This window comes from Dendrobates tinctorius, unplaced genomic scaffold (genome assembly GCF_039654945.1).
Source record: "Dendrobates tinctorius isolate UK_male_01 unplaced genomic scaffold, ASM3965494v1 ptg000114l, whole genome shotgun sequence".
Classification (NCBI taxonomy): domain Eukaryota; kingdom Metazoa; phylum Chordata; class Amphibia; order Anura; family Dendrobatidae; genus Dendrobates; species Dendrobates tinctorius.
Genome location: NW_027361782.1, coordinates 10,257,722 through 10,278,983, shown reverse-complemented (window position 1 = coordinate 10,278,983; position 21,262 = coordinate 10,257,722). Strand labels below are relative to the sequence as shown.

The 21,262-nt window shown below is 44.4% G+C and overlaps 1 protein-coding gene and 1 long non-coding RNA gene across 3 annotated transcripts in view; one reads left to right on the top strand and one right to left on the bottom strand.

Annotated features, from left to right (window-relative positions):
- TNMD (tenomodulin) overlaps positions 1–21,262 on the bottom strand; it is a 95,306-nt gene that overhangs the window by 65,865 nt on the left and 8,179 nt on the right. The window lies entirely within an intron of this gene.
- On the top strand, positions 16,344–21,240 carry LOC141101051 (uncharacterized). 2 transcript variants are annotated; one of them, XR_012234871.1, is made up of 2 exons: positions 16,344–16,437; positions 20,950–21,240. It is a non-coding gene; the product is annotated as an uncharacterized lncRNA (long non-coding RNA). The 2 variants fall into 2 exon arrangements; XR_012234872.1 differs by lacking the exon at positions 16,344–16,437 and adding an exon at positions 16,497–16,590.

The window sequence follows — 21,262 nt, the reverse complement described above, 5'->3', positions numbered from 1 at the left end:
GGTTTTCATGCAGATACGATGCAAGCTCCCAGTCCTCTCTCTCCTCTACTGTTAATATAGTATTGTGAAGTTTAATATGTATAGTGCATGGTAGTGATATAAGACATATGATAAGATACAATTAATGCGTGGGACTAGCCCACAGTGGGGTGAGTGATATAGTTATTATTATTTATTTATATAGCACCATTGATTTCATGGTGCTATACATGAGAAGGGGTTACATATAAATTACAGATATCACTTACAGTAAACAAGCTAACAATGACAGACTGATACAGAGGGGAGAGGACCCTGCCCTTTTGGGCTTACATGCTACAGGATGGTGGGGAAGGAGACAGTAGGTTGGTGGGTTGTAGCAGTTCCAGTGTTGGTTGAGGTGATATCTCTGGTAGTGGTGAGAGAGAAGGAGGTAGCGGGGTCATTGCAGGCTGTAGGCTTTCTTGAAGAGGTGGTTTTCAGGTTCCATCTGAAGGATCCAAATGTGGTTGATAGTCGGACTTGTTGGGGCAAAGAATTCCAGAGGTAGGGGCAATTCGGGAGAAGTCTTGGAGGAGGTTGGATGAGGAGCGAGTAAGTGTGGAGGAGAGAAGGAGGTCTTCGGAGGACCGGAGATTACGTGAGGGAAGGTATCAGGAGATTAGTTCAGAGACATATGGGGGAGACAGGTTACAGATGGCCTTGTAGGTCAGTATTAGTAAATTGAACTGGATACGCTGAGGGAATGGGAGCCAGTGAAGAGATTTGCAGAGGGGAGAAGCAGAGGAGTAACGAGGAGAGTGATGAATTAGTCGGGCACCAGAGTTAAGGCTGGACTGGAGAGGTGTGAGGTTGTAAGCAGGGAAACCACAGAAAAGGATGTTGCAGTAGTCGAGGTGGGAGATGATGAGGGCATGCACAAGCATTTTAGCAGATTGAGGGTTGAGGAAAGGACGGTTCTGGAAATATTTTTGAGCTGGAGGCGACAGGAGGTAGAAAGAGCTTGGATGTGTGGTTTGAAAGACAGGGCAGAGTCAAAGGTTACTCTGAGGCAGCGGACTTCCAGTACTGTGGAAAGCGTGATGTCATTAATTGTTATAGCTAGGTTGGGTAAGGAAGATCTGTGAGATGGAGGAAAGTATAGTTAGAAAAAGGACTCACTTTCTGATGGTTGGGTCAAGTTCAAGTGCAGTGGGTTGCTGAGGCTGGCATGTACCTATCGATCAAGGCATTGGCAGGCAGTACTAGAAAACTGTGAGGACAATACGGCAATGTCAGGAGCTTAAGACCCAACATAGGGGCCAAAGGACACATCATGTACTCTGACGAACAGGGAAAGAGGGACGTGGTACAGTGTGAACAGAAGGTGATGGATTCTGGGTGCACTGCGAGACTGGACAGGAAATCCCCAGGGCTGATGGAGTCAGTGGGCATAGGGATAGTCCAGGAGGAACAGATGGTAGGACTGAAGATGCGTTGTGCTAAGGAAGTAAGGAACAAGAAGTGTTGTGCTTGTTCCCACATGTTACAATCTGATGAACTTTTACTCTCCAGTAAACTTGTTTGTTGAAATGAACTTTGTGTCCCCTGAGTTGAGGCGCCTGAAGACGGAGGCCTGGAGACAGCGGGGGGCCTGGAGGCAGCATAGGCAGCGGAAGCAGCAGAGGCCTGCAGACAGCGGACACCCGCAGCCTGCAATTGAGTGTGCTGCAACCCATACCCGAAAGCACACTGGACAGCAGCTTGGTCATGGCTTCTGAGTACAGTACACAGTATATTAGTGCGGCCACTCTGGTGACTTGTGTGGAGGAAAACTATGTTCTTGTCACTGCCTTTTTAACTTCATCCCACTATATTCTTAGCCTTGGCAGCAGCTGCCTGACGTTGCTCACTATAGTTGAGTTTGTCGTTCAACATACACCCAAGTCTGTTTCAGTGACAGATATACCCAGTGTTTTACTATTTTGTACATAATTATACATTTTGCTTCTTTACTGTGGCACAAGTCCTGTTATTGCACCGACCTGGTGGACACGTAGACTTATCTGTAGTATCGTATCATATTATCTCGTATCAGAGTATCGCAGCTTACATGTGGCTGTCATACAGCTGCGTGTGAACCCAACATATAAAAGAAGCACTGGTGACTGGACCAGCTCTGCAGCGTGCATATGTTGTGGGGTGCACCCATGATTTGGCTTATATTAATATCTCAGATCTTGTATCTACACAGATATTTGGGGTCAGTAGCTTGGAATGTATGAACCATGGTCCAAGGCAAACTCGACATTGTCAAAGTAGAAATGGACAGAACAGGACTCGAAATTAGCTCAGTAAGACTCAATCTGGACATTTCCAGTAAAATGAATATTGGGTCTACTATTCTGCCAATGATAACCAATGAAGAAACTGTGTTGCTTAAACTCTCAACTGAAGCTTAGCCAGCACTGTCCTAAAATACAATGCAGTCAGTCATAGTCATCTCGATACAACGACAAGGAGCACAATTCATGTCACAGTTATTCCAGCCTGCTCATCAACAACAAATGCCGAGGAGGAGGACGTTGAACAATTCTATGAGCAAGTTCAAGAAGAAAGTGGTAAACACGGAACCGTTGTTGGAAACTTTGGACTTCGTGAACAAAATGAGGCTGAAGGAAGATTCATTGACTTTTGTTCAACAAATCAACTGTTCATCATGAACACCTTCTTCAAAAATCATAAATGGAGACTTTACACATGGACATCACCGATTAGGCCTATAAAAATCAGATTGACTACATATGTGCCAAGGAAGGATGTCGTCAATTATTACCACGAAAACAAAGCCTGGAGCTGACTGTGGAACCGATCATGAACATTTGACAGAAAAGATTAGAATCAAACTCCAACAACAGATGGGACACCAGGTCACTTACAACTTCAATTTGACCAACATACCTGAAGTTTTTTGGAATAGTTTGCACAGTCGATTTATATCACTGGACACGGATGTAAGAAAGCCTGAGGAATTATGGACATATATAAAGACTATTTTTACTGAAAAAGACAGAAAGACAATAAGCAAGAGGCAGAAGAGACCTCTGCGACCAGGGTTAACAGAAGAGACCCTAGAAATCATCAAAGAAAGACGAATGGCAAAAGATAACAAGCAAAAGTAAAAGTAAAAGACTAAAGACAGCCATTCAAGCAGACAAAGAACTTTATTACCAGAGCACGCTAGGGTTGTAAATCCAAAAGTTAGGAAAGAAAAATTAAAAGAGGTAGGAAGTAACCGACTTTAACGACCTTCTGACAAAAGATGAAAAACAAAAGCAATATGTCCTGCAAGTTGTAAGCAAATGCAGAGCATTATATTCTGACGTTTCAAAAACTACTTTAACAAAAGCTCTAGAATAGATTAGATAACTATGTAAAATTATCAACTCATGTAGGTTAGCGTGCTCTGATGGTTCATCTGTGCTACTGAGCAATTTATTAGCCATTAACAACTTTTCATTGTCTGTAATGGTGGGATCAAAAAACGATAATCCCACCAACTCTGCATTCAAATATCACAAATGGTTCAAAAATTTGGTCAGGGCTATTTCTGCAATGTTGTTGTCACATTCTTTATAGTCTAACAGACTATGCAAAATACCTAAATCTTAAAATACCTCAATTTGGATTTCTTCAAACTTTGAGCGACGAGCGGCACGGGTTAACGTCGTTTGATCGAGCTCAAATTTTGGCTCTCTCAATATCTGGAAAGGGGAATCGTTTTGTGGGGTCCAGACGAACAAGATTCTGACATTTCCCCCCCCCCATATGAGATCCGGTCACCCTAGTGGACATATACGAAGAGAGCAATCACTGGACAAGGACATCATGGTCGGAGGAATAGAAGGAACAAGGCAAAGAGGAAGACCAGCAACCCGATGGCTTGATACAATTAAGATAAAGGTGAAGGCCCTGGTGACTTCTCTAGGCTGCACAAGATCGATCTTCCTACAGATTGTTCCTCCATCGAGATGGAGCTGAAGGCCGTTAACAGCGATCATTTGAAAAGTGTTGTGCTGCTGCCCCAACCCGTGGTTTCTCTCCTCACATAATCCTCCTATTTTCCCTGTGGTGATGCAGTGTTAAGCCTGTGTATGGCTATCCCCCGTGTATACTCCGTGCGGCAGGTGCCTGCCTTTCCTGAACAGATGATTGACAGTCGTCAGGGCTCTCGCACATCTGTCCTCCTTGATTGCTCATCTATCCTCCGTCTCTGCGGCACAGACAGAGAGTGTACTCAGGATGATTTGGGAGTTTGCACATCTCCCCCGGCCGGGTCCGCATCTCCTAATGTAATTACAGTCTCTAAACAGGTTTTGATTTTGCAATATGCCTTAATTAGAAGTAGATTAGGAATTAATTCGACAAATAAAAACAGCTTGTTCAGAGCCCCGTGCGATGGCTGAAGGGGAGAAATCAGATGCATCTCCTTGTCTTACAATCTCCTTATCAGGATCTGCACACAGAGACGTCATTGTAAAGCACATAATGGCCCCACTTCGGGGTGATGGGGAGGCTGCGCCATTGTCAGGGCTCCATCTCCGCACAGCCGCCATATGCTGGAAGTGTTCAAGAGTTTCATGTTAATTGTCGGGATGAGGCTTCATAATATGGATATATCCCCGCTGAGGACAAAGGGATATGGTAATCTGCCGGCAAAACGTATAGGGTGAGCATACAGATGTAGGAGAGCTGAGTTTGTCATACGCTACCCATTGTACATAGGATGGGCACTCAAAAGGGCTCTGGTACATGGCAGTGCTCTTATAATAAGTGACGAACCCAGGAGGGGAATTCATTCTGCAGTAGAAATAATTGGACATTTTGCCGCAATCCTCCTTAGTGCAAAATTCTTTTTTTTTTGTAATTTTCCACAATTTTTGTAGAAATTACTTGGGCTTAGCATGGAGTGACAATTACCACCGGACAAATTCACTATTATTCAAATCAGAAATTGAAGAAAATTGTGGCACAAAATTACATCAGCTCTTAGTTGGCTTTTTGCCGCACAGACTTTGAGATTTGCACCTATTTATTATAATAAATTTGCCCCAATTTACATGAGTTCCCTCCCAGACTGCAGCAAAATCAAGCGCTATCATCACCCAAATAGAAGCAGACACCGGCTCCTTCCACCATCAGAAAGGTCACCATACCCTGTAACCTCGCATGATGTATACTGAAGCAGGAAGCAGACATGGTGTATAAGAGGTGACGGAGAAGGTGGTGTCACCAGGAATTACTAATGGTGATGCCTGTCTGAGTGACCGGGTGATGGGGCAGGCAACCCACGAGAGCCAAGATGTCAGACATCAACTTTCCACTGTAGAAACTCAGGTCAGGTGAAGTCTGGAGTACACATGAGCGAACCTTTTTAAGGTTCGGTTTCGGTCGATTCGCCGATCATTTTCACTGAACGGTTCAATAAGCGTATCTGAACCCCATCAGATTCAATGGGAGGCCAATCCAAATGTATACACATACAAATATATTGTGATGCTGATGATGGCATCGTCAGCACTAACCATCTTAGTGTCGGGTTGATCTCTTAAAATGAGATCTAATTGATTGCCTGTACCTGAAAAAAGAATCTTGTAACAGACGGGAAAAGGGCGTCACACAATCTTCTGAACAGCCAGTGTCAGCCATGATAGGTCAATGCCAACTCCACTCCATATATGGTGTCTTAAGTGTGTCTTAACGTTCACATTCCAAAGATTCCTTCCAGGGTATTGTCCCAGGACACAGACACCATGTTGGTACACTATATCTGAACTGGCTTATAAGGTTTATTAATTGATTTCATTAGCCATTCTCTCCTTCACATTAGTAGCCATTTCAAAACTGTGCAGAAGGGTGCAGAGGTCCTTCACCTCTGCCCACTCCGCAAGCGTGACTTGTACCATGTCCAGACCGCGTTGGCCCAGGCTGTGCAAAAGGACATAGTGCCCCATGGCTCGTCGCTACTGCCACAATCGCTGCAACATGTGCCGAGTGGAATTCCACCGTGTCTTATCTTCGTATATCAAATGGTTAACTGAAGTGAAGATACAGTGACTGTGGTTTCTGCAGCAACGCATCTAGGCCGGGATACTGACGGAGATATTGTTGTACCACCAGGATGAGGACGTGAGCCATGCAAGGCTCGTGTGTGAGGTTGCCTTGGCGTAGAGCTGCCACCAGGTTTGCACCATTATAGTCCAGGATTAGTAGAGATGGCCATTGCGCAAACTCGGCCTGGATAGCTGTGAATGACTCTTGATCTGTGTGACTGCGATCTCCAAGGCATATTAACTTTAACACTGTCTGATTGCAGTGAGCCCTGGCTGCGCAGTATGGAGGTGGTGGAGATTCACGCTGCACTTTTAGAATGTGTGTCTCATTAAGGGCGATTGAGGGTGCAGGTGTAGGCCCTAGAGGAAGTGGAGGAGGCCGAAGCAATGGAGGAAGTGTTAGATACAGAGGTTTTTCCCACAAGCCTTGGGGATTCCAAGATTTGTGGAGCAATGTCTAATCATCTTAGAGTCACCCAGTGACCAGTCAGCGAGATGTAACGCCCCTGCCCATGTTTGCTCGTCCAGGTGTCAGTGGTGAAATGCACCCTGGCAGACATAGATTTAGTCAAGGAATGGGTAATGTTGTCTGCGACATGCTGGTTAAGTGCAGGCGCAGCTTTCTTAGAAATGTAATGGCGACTGAGCAACTGGTACTGGGGGACTGCGATGGGAATCAGCTTTGGGAAACCATCTGTATCCACCAGGTGGAAAGGCAGCATTTCTGTGGCCAACAGTTTGGAGATGGTGGATTTCAAGCTCTTAGCTTTGGCATGTGTTGGAGGAAACATTCTTTTATGTGACCACAACTGCGGGACTGAGGGCTGACTGCTGTGCTGAGAGAGGACAGAGTACAGAGAATAGGACAAACTGCTGAACCGTGAGAGAGGTGCAGGCGGAGATGTTATGGTGGATTGAGAAAGATGTGTTTTTCTAGGTGACACAAAAACACCAGGCCTGTCCACTTACCTAACAGCTGATGGGCTCTAACTCACCCCGACTGTAGGGGGTAAACAAGTGGAGTTCTGCAGCCAAAGACCTGTGTGAGAAGACTTGTCATGGTGATGGAGGAGGAAGAAGCAGCAGATTTGGTTGATGGGATGGCCGGTGGTTGGTGAGGTCCACTAGTTTGCATTTTAGCGTAATGAGATTCCCAGACTAAGGCATGTTGATTGCGCAAGCGCCAGTTCATGCATGTAGTAGTCGAATTTGCATCACTGTTGGTAATACAGGTAATTTGGTAGCCAACCGTTCTGAAGAGACAAGCTACCTTGAGCAGTCATGTTTACAGCAAATCTGGAGCAGTGGTTTTCCTGCTGGAAGCTGTGTTGGGGTACCTTACTCTGCGGTCCAGTGCATGACTGCAGAGGAAGCTAAGTGTTGTTTGTTTTTCCCTGACTGTTATTTTCCTTGGTGCTTTATTAGTACAGCGGTGGGTCCAGTGTCCGCACTTGCCAGTTCCCTAGTAAGGGATAGGTGCAGGGCAAGTGAGGGACTGAGGTATCCTGGTCGGCGACAGGTTGAAAGAACGTGAGGAGAGTTCAGGGCACTTCCTTAGGAGAGTGCAGGAGGTGTCCATTTCCCCGTTCCCTATTTGCAGGGCCCACTGTTGTAATTGTATCCCCGGTGTCCCCTTGTTTGTCTTTGCTGGTTTTGTGACCGACCTATCGTCGGGTCGCATCACGCAGGGCCAGTTGCCCCGTGACAGGAACATCTGAAGGGAATCCTGATAAAGAGATCACCAGACTACTTGACAGCTGGCTGGACCACAGACCTGGAGGACACAGCACCACAGCTGGGGACTGTAACATCAGAACTGTGAGTAAAGTGTGAAGACTGCACTCTGCTGTGTCCTCAGTTTATTTGCTGCGTCATTTGCCCTGCACTACAACCACCATCATCTTCCACACCATAATCTGCCCTGGGGAATAGCTCTGCCTGTGGAGAGCTGAACCAACTCTGCTGCATCAACAACTACCCCAGTGGACTGAATCTGCAGCGTCGGCTAACACCTCGCTTGCCGAGTACCATAGGTGGCATCACGAATCTCTTTTAAACTTTATTTCCCCTTTTTATAATTTTTCATTGGATGCCCAGGGCTACGGACCGGGCCACTGCTGCCGTGACATCCTCTTTAATAACTGACCGGCCCGGTATCGAGTATCCCAACGGCTCTGGTGGGCGCTCCAGAACTACTTAGGAATATAAAGTTGCACCAAACGCAGCAACATTGTGCAACTTGATTTGTTCTTAATCAAGGATAAAAAGTTGCAATCTGTCTTGTGAGTGCACAAAACTTTCCAGTTGTATTTTTTATGATAGTTGCACAGTTGTCTACAACCACAAACACTGTACCACAAGTCGAGGCAGATCACTGGCATATTTATTAACCATGTGTAATTCTTAGGCACTGGAAACCGGCAGTCTTAAAAAGTGCTTGATTTATCACTGTGGTTCACAATGTCTGATAAGTCTGACATGTTTTACAAATGTCTAGTTTAAGTTTCACCTATTAGTTGCTACTTGCTAGCAATTGACTTCACATTTAGTTGCATGGTGCATGTTGCGTCTTGTCTGTCTGCCGATGAATAAAACCATATTCAGTAAGTGCACAGTCCTTGGCGGGCAAGGCAAAGAAGAGAGAAAAACACAATATCAATATAGTGCAAGTCACAGTTTTTGAGCAAATTATTCCGGCATTGTAGCGCATTCAGATGAATAGTTTTGCCCCAAAATTAATGACGTTTTCAAAAAAGTATTAACTGAAAGTTAGTTTTTGGCTCAGATCTGCACCTGCTAATAGGAATGTTGCTCTTAATTTATTTGGCACTGTGAATTAAAAGGAATCTGAAGGAATTTCAACCTAAAACTAAAGCTTTGACTGTTTGTACTGACTTTAAAGTTATATGCAAATGAGCATCAAGTGCATTGGGGCGTGGCCAACCATTTCCAGCTCTCCGGCCCTCACTCCTGTGTTTAATTGACAGGTAAGTCTCATGCTTGAGCAAGATCACGGTAAGGGACAGAGGCCAGAATTACCTGTCAATAAAGTGCAGGGACCGATCGATGATTATGAAGTGAGGGCTAGAAAGCTGGATGTGCTTTGCCACGCCCCAATGCACCTGCACCTCATTTGCATATAACTTCAAAGATGGGTTTTTCAGCAATGGCAATGAGCATTTCTCCACCAGAAGAACCGATTTTCTCAGTGTGTTAGCAAATAACATAGATAGTAAAATGTGTTGTGATGTATTTATCCCAACAAACAGAAAACTACACTTAAATTTGTAGAACAATCCCACATTTTCCAAAACATATTTGAAAATAAGAAACTCTTAGTTTTTTGCATTTATGAACCTTTTTGTAATTTCTTATTTTTCTGGTTCTATTAACTGATTGGCGACGACTAGAAATGACCGTCCTGGAGGCTCGGAGGCAACTCGTGTGATTTAGATCCTCTTCTCCGACTCTTAGTGAAATTATCCGCTAATCACTTTGCATTTCTGAGCTCTTTCCATCACATCTTTTCCCTTTTGAAGCCTGGTCCCTGCACAGCCGACTTCATGATGTAAGTGACCTTGCCGCTGACCTATGGGTCCATGCAGATGGCTGATATCCACTTGTCAGAAAGCCATCATATCCTCACAATCAGCGAGGCGCAGGTGAGACGCAATTACAGGACAAAGACAAGGAGCCCGAAGAGCCGTTCAATGAGAGAATGGCGGGATAATTACCCAAAGTTGCTTCTTGTTACTATTATTCTCTTTTTAGAGGAGAAGATATATTTAGGGATAATGGAAAAAAAATCTAATTTAATTTTCTTAACTGGCGAGAAATGAAACCTGACTAGATTGACTTTTGGAGCTGGAGACATCTAGGAGGTTGACGCCTGCAGACGTTGCGCTCCTGCTACATTAATGCCTTCTATATACTCATTTCAGAAGTGAAGTAGATCAGCTTGTGTTATACCCAACACTCAGTCATAGTACAAGACCATGATCCGATGCAGAATGTGCTGCAGGATCACTCAGCACACAAATATACCCGCCATACTGTGCTCTACTAGAAGCACCACACAGTGTGCTGACCCAGTAACATTTCCACACATTTGCCTACATGACAACACTATAAAATGGGAAAAATATTCCAGCTCCTGTGAAACATTGAGAAAAAACGTAATCCATTGTTTTTGGGGTTTAGTTTTTGCAGCATTCACCGTGTGGTTAAAATGACTCAAGGTGATTTTCCAGGTGAGTACGATTACAGCAATGCCAAACTTACAAGGTTAAGTTTTATATTTTTCAGTGGTTAAAAAATGATAACTTTGTGAAAACTATTTGGTTTGTGTCGCCATTTTCTGAGTCCCATAACTTTTGTATATTTCAGCTGATGGAGAAGTGAGGATCTGTTTTTGTGTGAAGAGCTGACAGTTTTATTGATTCAACTTTAGGGGACAAACAACATTTTATTAATTTTTTTTCTATTTTTTGGGGAAGTGTAAAAATCTTAATTTCTGGCTTTTTCATTTTTTTTCCTTTTTGGTGTTTCTTGTGTGAGATAAATATTTTGTATTTTATTAGTTTATTCAATCTCTCATGTGGCATTCCCAGTGATAACATCAGTGATAATACCGGCAGTCTCATGGTGGTCACTGGAACTGTTGAAGAGCTGATTCTTTACAATGTGTATACAGTTGTGGCCAAAAGTATTGACACCCCTGCAATTCTGTCAGATAATACTCAGTTTCTTCCTGAAAATGATTGCAAACACAAATTCTTTGGTATTATTATCTTCATTTAATTTGTCTTAAATGAAAAAACACAAAAAGAATTGGTCCTAAAGCCAACTTGGATATAATTCCACACCAAACATAAAAAAGAGGGTGGACAAAAGTATTGGCACTGTTCAAAAAATCATGTGATGCTTCTCTAATTTGTGTAATTAACAGCACCTGTAACTTACCTGTGGCACCTAACAGGTGTTGGTAATAGCTAAATCACACTTGCAGCCAGTTGACATGGATTAAAGTTGACTCAACCTCTGTCCTGTGTCCTTGTGTGTACCACATTGAGCATGGAGAAAAGAAAGAAGACCAAAGAACTGTCTGAGGACTTGAGAAACCAAATTGCGAGGAAGCATGAGCAATCTCAAGGCTACAAGTCCATTTCCAAAGACCTGAATGTTCCTGTGTCTACCGTGTGCAGTGTCATCAAGAAGTTTAAAGCCCATGACACTGTGGCTAACCTCCCTAGATGTGGACAGAAAAGAAAAATTGACAAGAGATTTCAACGCAAGATTGTGCGGATGTTGGATAAAGAACCTCGACTAACATCCAAACAAGTTCAAGCTGCTCTGCAGTCCGAAGGTACAACAGTGTCAACCCGTACTATCCGTCGGCGTCTGAATGAAAAGGGACTGTATGGTAGGAGACCCAGGAAGACCCCACTTCTTACCCTGAGACATAAAAAAGCCAGGCTGGAGTTTGCCAAAACTTACCTGAAAAAGCCTACAACGTTTTGGAAGAATGTTCTCTGGTCAGATGAGTCAAAAGTAGAGCTTTTTGGGCAAAGGCATCAACATAGAGTTAACAGGAGAAAAAAAGAGGCATTCAAAGAAAAAAACACGGTCCCTACAGTCAAGCATGGCGGAGGTTCCCTGATGTTTTGGGGTTGCTTTGCTGCCTCTGGCACTGGACTGCTTGACCGTGTGCATGGCTTATGAAGTCTGAAGACTACCAACAAATTTTGCAGCATAATGTAGGGCCCAGTGTGAGAAAGCTGGGTCTCCCTCAGAGGTCATGGGTCTTCCAGCAGGACAATGACCCAAAACACACTTCAAAAAGCACTAGAAAATGGTTTGAGAGAAAGCACTGGAGACTTCTAAGGTGGCCAGCAATGACCCAAGACCTGAATCCCATAGAACACCTGTGGAGAGATCTAAAAATGGCAGTTTGGAGAAGGCACCCTTCAAATATCAGGGACCTGGAGCAGTTTGCCAAAGAAGAATGGTCTAAAATTCCAGCAGAGCATTGTAAGAAACTCATTGATGGTTACCGGAAGCGGTTGGTCGCAGTTATTTTGGCTAAGGCTGTGTTCACACACAGCGTTTTTTTAGCGGTTTTTACCGCGGTTTTCGCTATAAAACCGCTATAAAACCGCTAAAAATAAGCTGCACAGTCATTTCTATGCAGTTTGCACTTTTTGTGCACATTGATGCGTTTTTTACCGCGAAAAAAACGCATCGCGGTAAAAACCGCAGCATGCTCATTAATTTTGCGGATTTTCCCCGTTTTAGGCCTCTTCCATGCGGTTTTAAACCACTGCGGAAAAAAAACGCATCAAAAACGCATCAAAACTGCGCAAAAAAAAGCGCGCGGAATAATAGGTGCGGTTTCTGGGAAGGGATTCAGGTTTTTGAGCAGAAAATTTCTGCAACGTGTGCACTTAGCCTTAAGGTTGTGCAACCAAGTATTAGGCTTAGGGTGCCAATACTTTTGTCTGGCTCATTTTTGGAGTTTTGTGTGAAATGATCAATGTTTTGCTTTTTGCTTCATTCTCTTTTGTGTTTTTTCATTTAAGACAAATTAAATGAAGATAATAATATCAAAGAATTTGTGATTGCAATCATTTTCAGGAAGAAACTGAGTATTAACTGACAGAATTGCAGGGGTGTCAATACTTTTGGCCACAACTGTATTAGGGTATGTGCACACGTTGCAGATTTGTTTTTTCCACTACGGATCCGCAAGTAATCCGCAAGTGTGTATCAAAACAATGTTAACCTATGTAAAAAAAAAATGCTGTGCAAATGCTGAGGAAAAAACGCGCGGAATCGCAGCTTTTTTTCCCCCAGCATGTCAATTCTTTGTGCAGATCTGCAGCGTTTCTGCACCCATTGACTTGCATTGAGTCAGGAACATCCGCAGCAAAACCGCAGATGTAAATATATCTACGGTTTTGCTGCGGATGAAGTGCTGTAGATCAGGAGGAGGGAAGTGTGTGGGCGGAGTGTGGGTGGAGACTGTGTGCGTGTATAGTGTGTTCCGGGCTATGTGTGTGTGTGTGTATAGTGTGTGCTGGGGTCTGCGGGGCTGTGCGGGGATTGCTGGGGCTGTGCAGGAATTGCCGTGGCTATCCGGCGGTCTGCGGGGCTGCTCAGGGGTTGCCGGGGGTCTGCGGGGGTTGCCGGAGTTCTGCAGGGCTATCCGAGGGCTGTGTTGGTGTGTATGCCTGCTACAGTGACAGTGAGTGACACATTATCCAATGATGGGATAGAAGTAGTCCCATCATCCAGCTAATGTGTTGAATGTAAAAAAAACATACAGAACATACAATACATATACACATACATTACAGACAGTACATACAACATATAACATAGAGTACATACTCACCATATACACCTAATTCCTCGAAGCCCTTGATCTCCTGTAGTAAAAATAAAAATAATAAACCAACCTATATTTACCTTTCCGCTGTAGTCCAGATATTAACGAGTGTCCCACGACGATCTCCCATGGAGAACACTGACATCGGGTGATGTCAGTGCTCTACAGGGGCTCTACAGGGGCTCCCGCGATGAAATGACAGGCAGAGGTAATCCTCCGCTGTGTATCCCTCCACCGCCGAGAAAGAGGTCCCGTAACCCTAACTCTAATTCTCATGCAGCATTGCTGTAAAGTGAGAGCCTGAACTCAGGTAACCTCACTGATGCACTGCAGGAGCCATTACCTCAAGTCAGTGTGTCACTGGAGGCCCTGTAGAGAGGTCACATCTTCTGATGTGACTTCTCTATAGGGGAGAATGTCATGGGACATTCGTTATTAAATGGATTACGTCAGAACAGGGAGTATTTGTTTGTTTATTATTTTTCTTTTTTTTTCAGGAGATCGAGGGTGTCGCATGGATTTCATTAAAACGCTTTTTTCTGACAGTGTGTGTGTTTATTTAACCCTTAATAACTATAGGATTACTAATGGATAGGTGTCTTATTGACACCTCTGCATTACTAATCGAACTTAATGCCACCTTACAATACAAAAGTGACATTAACACCTTATTACACCATATGCCGCCACTACATGGCAGTGGGAAGAGAGAGGCTAAGTGCCGGAATTGGCACATCTTATGGCGTTTGTAGCCAGGGCGCAATATCCATGGCCCCTTCCTAGGCTATGAATATCAGCCCACAGCTGTCTGCATAGCCTTTCTGGCTATTAATTATAGAGGGACCCCATGTTATTTTCTTTTTGGGGTCCCCCCTATTTTAATAGCCAGTAAAGGCTACGCAGACAGCTGACAGCTGCGGGCTGATATTCATAGCCTTGGAAGATCCATGGGTATTACCCACTTCCCAGGCTATAAACACCAGCCCCCAGTCGCCGGCTTTTTCACTCTGGACTTGAAAATTGCACGGGAGCCCAGGCAATTTTTTTCCATTTTTTAAAAAAATTAATCAGATATTGCATTTAAGGCCGGGGTCACACTTGCGAGAAACTCGCACTAGTCTCGCACCTCAATACTCGACACTGCCGCCGGCAGTCAGGATCGGAGTGTGCAGCTGCATGTATTTCTATGCAGCTGAACGCTCCGGTCGGAGTGCCGGCGGCAGTTCCGGGTATTGAGGTGCGAGACTCGTGCGAGTTTCTCGTAACGTGTGACCCCGGCCTAACACAGATTTTTTTTCTATCTACAGATAGGTCTATCTATCTATAGATATATGTATCTATTGATAGATACATATATCTATCGATAGATACATATATCTATCGATAGATATATAGATAGATAGATTTATAGATATATCTATAGATAGACAGATAGATGGAATTAGATAGATAGATGGAATGAGATAGACAGATCTATAGATAGATATGGGATAGATAGATAGATAGATAGATAGATCCATAGACAGATAGATCGACAGAAAGATAATATCTGACTATCTATCTATCTATCTATCTATCTGTGTTGGTAATGGAGTGTGGGTTGGACAAATGTTAAACAGGAGGTTGGACAGAAATGACATCACAAATCTTTTTTTTGTTTGTTAAGTAACATATCTTTATTTAGGCTATGAGCATACGCTGCGGATTTGCTGCGGTTCCGCAGCGTTTTTGGCCCTGCGGAACAGCAGCAGTTCTGCTGACATGGTACAGTACCATGTTAGCCTATAGGTTTTAAAAACCGCTGTGCCAACACTGCATTTTTTTCCGCGCGGTTTTGCTGCGGTTTACAAAAGCGCAGCATGTCAATTCTTTGTGCGGATTCTGCTGCGGTTTCACACCTTCTCCATTGTAGAGGTGTGAAACCGCAGGTCTTTTTGACCTGCGTTTTTTCCAAAATCTGTGCTGAAAAATCCGCACCACCGAAAACTACATGTGCACATAGCCTTAGCTTACAAAAACGCATACAATCCGCATGAAAAACGCATAAAAAATGCGCTGATTTTAACCTGTGTTTTCTGCCAAGAAGTGCAGATTCTGTGCAGAAAATTCTGCAGGCAAATCTGCAACGTGTGCACACACCCTTGCTGTTGACCTAAAATATACTTAGGGCTGTACAGCCCATTTAAAGATCAGATTGGCAGCATTATTCTGTGTGTGGTATTATGTGTCATAGTACGGTGGTGTTATTTAGTGTTATATAGCTGTATTATTGGTAATATTGTTCTTACATTAAGTATTGATTTTCTCTAACTTCAGTCAGGGTCATAGAGACCCTCATCTGGGGAAAAACCCAATATTACCCATAATAAATAAACATGGGTAAGGCTATGTGCCCACGTAAGCAGAAAATTTCTGCTTCAAAACCGGACTCCTTCCCAGAAAACGCGTGTTTTATTTCCGTGCGCTTTTTGCGCGATTTCCATGCGTTTTTTGTGGAAAAACGGCATGTTTTTGATGCTTTTTTTTCCATGCGTCTTCTGACTCATAGAAAATAGCTAAAACCACGGACTTTTCCGCAAAATTAATGAGCATGCTGTGTTTTTTACCGCAAAGCATTTTTTTGCGCAGAAAAAAACACATCAATGTGCACAAAAAGTGCGGAATTCATTTAAAATGAATGGGATGCTTCGTGTATGCATTTCTGAAGCGTTTTGACCAGGACAAGCGCTTCAAAAACGCTTACGTGGGCACACAGCCTAAATGATAGCAAATGTAACAGCAGAAGAAGACTTTGTGACAAGCCCAGCAGCTGTATGAATGGTACCAGGACGGTACTAACAATACAATAGATGATGACATTGTAACCAGTCTAGGAACTGTGTGAGTGAAGCCTTGACAATCCGAACAATAGGGAAACACATTGTAACAAGCTCAGCACCTGTGTGAGCAGGAAGAGAGAAACAGGGCTGTAGTAACAAGGTAAGCTGTATGAGCAACAAGAGGGGAACAAGGCTGTACTAACAGGTAAGCTGTGTGAGCAGGACCAGGACTGCAACAGCAATACAGGAAAACATTGTAACAAGCCCAACAACTGTGTGAGAAGGAATTTGGCAATATGGCTGTAGTAACAAGGTAAACTGTATGAGCAGGACCAGGACACTGTAACAAGCTCAGCAACTGTGTGAATGGGCCCAGGACTATACAATTCAGAGATGACACATTGTAAAAATTTCAACATTTGTGCTAATGGGACTGTAAGAAGATGAGTCGAGACGGATTCAGTGGTGAGCGGTGCCCTTTAAGGCCAGAACTATCGGGGCTGTCACCACTGTTGGCGGGGAGGATTTCCTCTGAAAGTGAGACACCTTTCTGTCAGACAGCAGGGGGCACGGGGTACGTAAGGAGACCTGGGAACGGGTCAGACTTGGTGGGAAGATGACAGGAGACGGTTGACCCCCTCTCCGCTGCTCCAGCTGACGACTCCACTTTTCCCAGACCTCCGTGTGCTGACCTCTCGTGACTCTATTAAGTTACTGTCTGTTCCCGCACTGTTGGATACCCCTGTTTCACCTGAGATACAGGGCAAGCTGCTTAGAGATTACTCCAAAAGACCGCTGGCTGTTGCGGCCTGTACATGTGCTCATGACTAGTGTTGAGCAATACTTTCCGATATTGAGAAATATCGGATTGGATTGGATCGGACCGATACCCAAAAAGTATCGGGTATTGCCAATTCCGATACCGGAAGTCCCATGCAAGTCAACGGGACAGAAATATCGGAATTTAAAAAACCCTTTTCTTGCATATCCAGTTCGGGAGGGGGGAAGAGTGTGGGTGGTGCATGGGTGGACACTGTGCATGTCTGTGTGTGCGGGCGGGTCTGTACGGGCCTCTCGGGGGTCTGTGCGGGCCTGCCGGGGGTCTTTACGGGCCTGCCGGGGGTCTGTGCGGGCCTGCCGGGGGTCTGTACGGGCCTGCCGGGGGTCTGTGCGGGCCTGCCGGGGGTCTGTGCGGGCCTGCCGGGGGTCTGTACGGGCCTGCCGGGGGTCTGTGCGGGCTGCCGGGGGTCTGTGCGGGCCTGCCGGGGGGGTGTGTGTGTGTGTGTGTGTGTGTGTGTGTGTGTGTGTGTGTGTGTGTGTGTGTGTGTGTGTGTGTGTGTGTGTGTGTGTGCGCGCGCGCGCGCAGGCATTGTCCGATGGGACTACAAGTCCCATCGCGCGATGCCTGCTACAATGACAGTGATTGACACATTAGCCAATGATGGGACAGTAGTAGTCCCATCATCCGGCTAATGTGTTGAATGTAGAAAAAAAAAAAAGAAAAAAAAATACATACTACATATATACTACATTCATACAACATACATACATACTTCATATATACTACATTCATACAACATACATACATACATACTACATATATACTACATTCATACAACATACATAATTCATACTACATACATACAACATATATAAAACATGCTACAGACATACAACATACATACTACATACAATACAGTCATACATTCATACTATACATACATATAGACATACAGTACATATAACATAGAGTACATATTCACCATCACTTGTCACTCTGATCCCCGAAGCCAGTGTCATTTTTAAAAAATATTAAAATAACAAACAACCGATATACTCCCTGATCCGCAGAAATCCACGAGTGTCCCACGACGATCTCCCGTGGAGAACAGCAGCATCAGCTGATACCACCGCTCTCTAGGGGCCCCAGGAATACAATGACGGGAGGTAGGTATCCTTCCGCAATGTATTCCTCCGCCACTGTAAAAAAATTGTCCCTAGTCTCACTTTTGGCATTGCTGTGTGAGAAAGTTCCCACGCAGCTTTTGCCATAAAGTGAGACCAGTGAACCATAGTAACCTCTCAGTGATGCAGTGCAGGAGATCGTCGTGGGACACTCGTGGATTTCTGCGGATCAGGGAGTATATCGGTTGTTTATTATTTTAATATTTTTTTAAAGATGACACTGGCTTCGGGGATCAAAGTGACAAGTGATGGTGAGTATGTACTCTATGTTATATGTACTGTATGTCTATATGTATGTATTGTATGAATGTATTGTATGTAGTATGTATGTTGCATGTATATAGCATGTTGTATGTATGTAGTATGTAGTATGTATGTTGTATGTATGTAGCATGTTGTATGTATGTTGTATGAATGTAGTATGTATGTAGCATGTAGTATGTATGTTGTATGAATGTAGTATATATATATATATATATATATATATATATGTAGTATTTATGTAGTAAGTATGTATGTTGTATGAATGCAGTATGCATGTTGTATGTATTTTTTTTTTTTTTTACATTCAACACATTAGCCGGATGATGGGACTACTACTGTCTCATCATGGGCTAATGTGTCAATCACTGTCATTGTAGCAGGCATAGCCCGATGGGACTTGTAGTCCCATTGGACGATGCCTGCACACACACACAACCCCCGGCAGGCCCGCACAGACCCCCAGCAGCCCGTACACCCCCCCGGCAGGCCCGTACACCCCCCGGCAGGCCCGTACACCCCCCCGGCAGGCCCGCACACACCCCCGGCAGGCCCGCACAGAACCCCGGAAGCCCGCACAGACCCCCGGCAGCCCTCACACACCCCCGGCAGGCCCGCACAGACCGCGCATCATGATGAGCACAGACAGCGCATCATGATGACATCATTTCAGCAGCCAATCACAGCCACAACAGCTCATTGCATTATGGGAACTTCCGATTCCAGTATCCGATATTGTAAAAATATTGGTACTCGGTATCGGAATTCCGATACAGCGAACATCGGCTGATACCCGATATTTGCAGTATCGGAATGCTCAACACTACTCATGACCCGTGTCCAGCGCCATTTCTGAGGAATCCATATAAAGGACTGTTTCCACGTTCTGGCGCACCCAAGTCAAGCAAGACTGAATACATCAGCACTGTCAGGCGGCAGTGCTACTCGTTTCTCAGTAGCAGAGCCAGAGACTTTGTGCATCAGTTGAGATGCCGCCAGGAGATTTTCCAGCCTTCCCCCTCCTAGAACTGCAACCGATAAGTTGTCTAGTTTTTTATTTGTATACTCTTTCCCTGATTGTCTCTATCTCCCTGTGTGAAGTACTACTTGTTATTGATTGTTCAATAAATCTTTGTTAATCCCTTCTCTGTCTCTGGTTAAGGCCCCGTCACACATAGCGACTCACCAGCGATCCTGACAACGATATGAACTTGTCAGGATCGCTGGTGTGTCGCTACATGATCGCTGGTGAGCTGCGAAACAGGCAGCTTCACCAGCGATCAGCACCAGCGACGACGAGCGCGTGCGTCACTGTGTACCTTAGATACCAGCGCGCTGGTGCAGGGAGCTGGTAACCAAGGTAAACAGCGGGTTTCTAAGCACCACGCGGCACTTAGAAACCCGCTGTTTACCTTAGTTACCAGCTCCCTGCACCAGCACGCTGGTATCTAAGGTACACAGAGGGTTTCTAAGCGCAACGCAGCGCTTAGAAACCCGCTGTTTACCTTGCATATGAGCTGGGAGCTCGCTGATCGTTGCTCTCCCGCCTGCCACACGCAGCGATGCGTGCTGGCCAGTGGGAGACAAACAATCAAAAAAAAGTCCAGGGCTTTTGAGCACGATCAGCGATACCCGGCAGGGGGGTCGGTCGCTGATAGGTGTCACACACAGTGATATCGCTGGTGAGATCGCTGTTGCGTCACAAAACTTGTGACTCAGCAGCGATCTCGCTGTGTGTGACGGGGGCTTTACTCACTGCATCACTGCACTGTTTGTTCCTTACAGGACCAGATCTGCACTAACAAAATAAGATAATCTGTAACAAGCTCAGCAGCTGTGTAGGTAACACCAGGACTGTATTACCTATAGAAAATGACAGTGTAACAACCCCCATACCTGTTTGTGCAGGACTTAAAAACAATAAAAAGCACATTATAACAAATAGAGCAGCTGTGTGAGCGGGACAAAGATTGCTCTAATAACAGAAGAGGACAATATAAGGACAGTCTTACATCAATTCAGTGCACTCCACTGGGCTTTAAATCGCTAAAATAAAAATATTTTACCTGAGACTCAGCAGATCACTGACGGAGCCGTTCATTGTATTGAAGCTGACAGAATGACTGTGGAAACAGTTGACAGAAAACCTGATGTAGTGCTCTATGGAGACCACGGTATTAATGTGAACCTAGCCTTGCAAGCACAGAGGCTTTCAGTTAATAATACAATGTTCCTACTATGATACAGTAATTGATAAAAATATACAAAGTGAAGATTTCATGTAGCTACAGATATATGTGTGCAAAATATAAATCATCATCACCCTTGCGAGAGTTGCAACATATTCCTCCAGGCCAGAATTGACATTTCTTCTCAAATTGTACCAAATTTAATCTCTGCATAAATTGGAAATGTGACAATTTTCATGTATAATTTCTCTTTTCAGACCTCGGTGTCTCATACGTTGTAATATGGAGCTGCTTTCATAAAGCATGTACACCTGCTAGACCATAATGGAAAAAGCAAAAGCAACGCAGCGTCCAGCGAGGTTGGTGAAGACACAACTGTGGCACTTCAGCGCCAAGAAGAAATTTTCAAAATGTCAAAACAATCCAAGAAGAAAATAGATTCCAGCTGCAGAATGGGCACAACACTGTTCCCAGACTTAAATACAATGAATACAATGTATCACAACCTCTATTCATTAAGAAAGTTTCCAAAACAATTTACCATACAATTTTTGAAACTGGATACTTGGT